Source organism: Lytechinus pictus, chromosome 9, assembly GCF_037042905.1.
Source record: "Lytechinus pictus isolate F3 Inbred chromosome 9, Lp3.0, whole genome shotgun sequence".
Lineage (NCBI taxonomy): Eukaryota > Metazoa > Echinodermata > Echinoidea > Temnopleuroida > Toxopneustidae > Lytechinus > Lytechinus pictus.
The window spans coordinates 12,226,950-12,230,830 of record NC_087253.1 but is presented as its reverse complement, the minus strand read 5'-3'; positions in this window follow the sequence as shown (position 1 = coordinate 12,230,830).

Below are 3,881 nucleotides of genomic sequence, written 5' to 3'. Positions count from 1 at the left end.
CCCCTTCCGAAAACTACACGTAACTTTGTTCAGGCATTAGTACAAATTAATCATACACCGGGCATGTCGCTGTTTTAAAGGTGATGTAAGAAATTCTTACTAATCATATAAGCCTATTATTCTAATGTAAAGCTAAAGGGTACAGGTACAGTACAGTATCTTAAGCACTCTTTGAAAAGAGTATTTTTGCCAGTATAGTAAGGCATTGGTTATTATGAATATCATACCTGAACTTGGCGTTGATGTCATTGGAAGAGACATTTTTGCTGACTAAATTATTCAGATTCAGATGTATATAATCAATTAAAAAGTTTAAAGTTAAGTACCAACATGTTAGTGAATATTATGTAATTTAAACACTGATGCTTTAAGATTAGCTGCTACGTACTTTAAGAAAAATTGTGCATTATATTTTTAACAAAAAATGGTTGGCTGCACGCGTGTATATAAGCCTATAAAATGCTTTTATACATTGTGATGAAATGTTTTTAATATATAGCCTGCTCTTGTCTTTCACATTTTAGAATCGTATTTTTGTGTTATATAACTATCTGGTGTGTGTAGAAACTTGGCGTAGCATTAGTCTCGAATGTCGTTTGTGTATTTTTATTTCTGTATTACTTTTTAAGACGTAATGTTCACCCCAAAAATTCATTTTTTTAAAAGGATAAATGTAAAGATGCTGCCTCTTGTATAAAAAAATATGATCTTTGAAAAACGGATTAAGTATTTTTTTTAACATTTTGATAGCAGAAGATTTAAATACTCCTAATTTAGATAATGAAGTAAAGTGAACCATTGGAAAATGTTAACCATTTAATCTAAATCTAGGTAATCAATATCCATATTTTATGATGATCGCACAATTCTAAAGGCAATGAGTTTTTGAGGACCCTTTACAGCCGAATTAGCCGATTTAAAAGATATCTTACGATGAACTTTTCATACCGCTTTGCCTTACATTTTAAAACTATGACTTTATACTAGGTTATTTTATTATGGATTAATTTGACCCTCTACAATGCAATGATTCTCTTTTATACCGACTTTAATTGGCTGCTAGAGGTGTTCAATTTAGCGTATAAACTCGAGCTTAATTAGATATCCTAGGCTTTCAAAGAAATATTTTGGTGTGGTATATATTCTCTACATTGCCTATATTATATTTTGGTTACGTATACTTTGAAAGAATGACAGTAATTTGTTTGTACCATGTACAGTACTAAGAAATCATTTACCATTCTGTTAGGTCTTCTCAAGAAGTTTTAATATCAACGTGAAGATTAATTTTATATCGTAAAGAAATGTAATGATATCGACATGTTTAATGACTGGTTTAGATTATTTTCTTTGAATGTGAAAATACCATAGATGAAATAATAATGTAATTCCGCATAATTCCATGGAATACATTAGAAATCAATAAAACAATGGAAGCACAAAACAATAACGTTGTTAATTTTTCCTTTCTTTTAACTCCTAACCTAGTATTAAAAGTTCATATTTAAGAGAATATACTGGTATGTGTACGTCTATTGCACCGAAGTGTGTATTATGCGCACTTTTCAAGAAAGACAATTATCAATATAATAAATTGCATTTCTTGATATCGAGAACTGAATTCTTCATATAATTTTTTTTTCTATTATCAAGAAATATAATTTTTGAATACAAGATTATTGTATTTCTTGATATAAAAAATAGGAATAAATGTTAGAAGGGCCTTCCATACGCCCGCATCGGGTCGGTGAAAGCCCCGTACGTTGCTGAGCGAAATCTCGCTGACAGTGCGAGCTTTCCTTTGCATAAGTCTTGATTATGAACTTGAGGACTGATTCCAAATTTTGAAAAGAGAAGAGATGCGGTCGGCGTCTGAGCGATTTACAAAAGACGACGCACTTCACATCACCTCCATAAAAGTTTTATGGCTCTTTAGTAATTTGTTATGATGTCTTTATTTTCTTCATCTCCAGTTGCCTTGGTAACAAGAAAACAAGGACGCTGCACTTTTGTTGAAGTAATAGCCCAGGGTGGGGTTTCATAAATCTATTTGTTAAGTTACGCACAACTTTACGACCAACTGGAAAATAGCATTTAGCATAAGAAAGGGTAATCAGTCGTGCGTAAAGTCGTGTCTTACAAACAGCTTTATGAAACGACCCCTTGAATTCTACACATGATCAGAAGTTAATTTGATCAGATAACATGATGGCTTGATATTCAATGATACAAGTACCAACTTTGGTGTCTTTATTATTCATGTATTATATTGAATTAAACTTTTCCTTCGATCAACTGGAAAACAATTATTGATGCATTCATTGATAAGCCAATTTGGTTAGCGTCTGGTATTTAACAATTGGCCAAGTATACATTATGCTAATACCTTTTAAGTAGAGGTGTATAAAATACCACCACCTGCATGGTCTATTTCTGCACCCTGCTATGTCAGGCATGCTTACATTATATCTTGCTTTGAAATTTGACTATCCTAATGGAGGAAAGAAATGAAGTGGCTCTTGAACAAACTTGCGCATGAGGTATAGCTCCAAATTGAATTGAAACTATACGTATATATACACAGGGCCGTAGCTAGACCCCCCCCCCAACATTCATGGCAGTCGGCAAAATCATGTACCAGTTGGCAAAATGGAGGATAGGGGAGAAAAGAAAGAGGGAAAGAAAGGAAGAGAAAAAAGAAAGAAGGAGAGAGGGGGAGAGAAAGAAAAAGAAAGAAAGAAAGAGAGAGAGAGGGGGGAGAGCGGGAGAGAGAGAAAGAGAGAAAGAAAGAAAAAAAAAAAAGGAAAGAAAAATAGGAGTACTAACTTCGAAGAAGGTTACGACTTTTAGAGTAAAGACAACCAGTTGGCAAATCCAAGTCCATGTAGCCAGGCTTAGAGCAAAATACAAAGGACAAAACAGATGGAGCTATAATAACACACAAAGTAAGCCCCCGGTCCTCCCCCAATGTAAACAAGCTTGTGAGTTTGCAAATTATACCACAATTATTGACGATTTAACAAACACATTAGTTTTGTAAAATTAGAGGCAAGACAAGGTAAATAAATATGGGGTGGGATGAATTTCCAAGGTTTAAGTTGAATAATCAAAGCCAACTTATAGTTGGCAAATTATAAAGTGGGCCTATTAAAGTGGCAGAACACTATATGCTCTACCAGTCAGCAAAGTGATGTACAAGTACTGCCCCGTTTCAGATCTGAAAAGAACAGAACACAAGACTTAAAAAACTGGTAACTCTGCAGTTGGCAAATTCATGAAGACAAGTCTACAACTTGTAGACTTGTCTGCAAGTTTGCAGTTGGCAAAAACACAAAAATGTTTTAAGTTATTTTTTACTAAATTCTGTCGCCGAAGATTTTTTTGTAATTTATGGTGTCAGAATGTGCTTGGGGTGGGGATGGGTGGAAGTGGGGGCAGGTTGGGGTGGCATCATTCCTGGTGCTCGCATTGTCTGACTAATGAGATGTATAGTCCTGTTGTATTTTAAGTCCATAAAGATTATGCACCAAATTATCTCCTCGCACTTCAAGTTATTATTGTTTTATGTAGTGACATATGCTTTTTTCATGACTATATACTTAAAGTGATTGCCCCCTTTTAAGGCCTTAATAAAACATTTCCAGTCTGTCCTTACGTTCGCATTGGTGTGGACCGATATAGATACAGGGCTGGTGTTAAATCAACACCGGCGTTTTTGCAGTGCACGAATTCCTACAGACAGTCCTTAAAATGTCCCTTTTTCTGATCTTATTATAACAAATTTTCAGCTCGCGCTTCGCGCTCGCATCACTTAATTAGTGAAATAGTAAATTCCTACAAACAAGCCATAAATTGCCCCTCTTCAGGTCCTAATTTAAAAA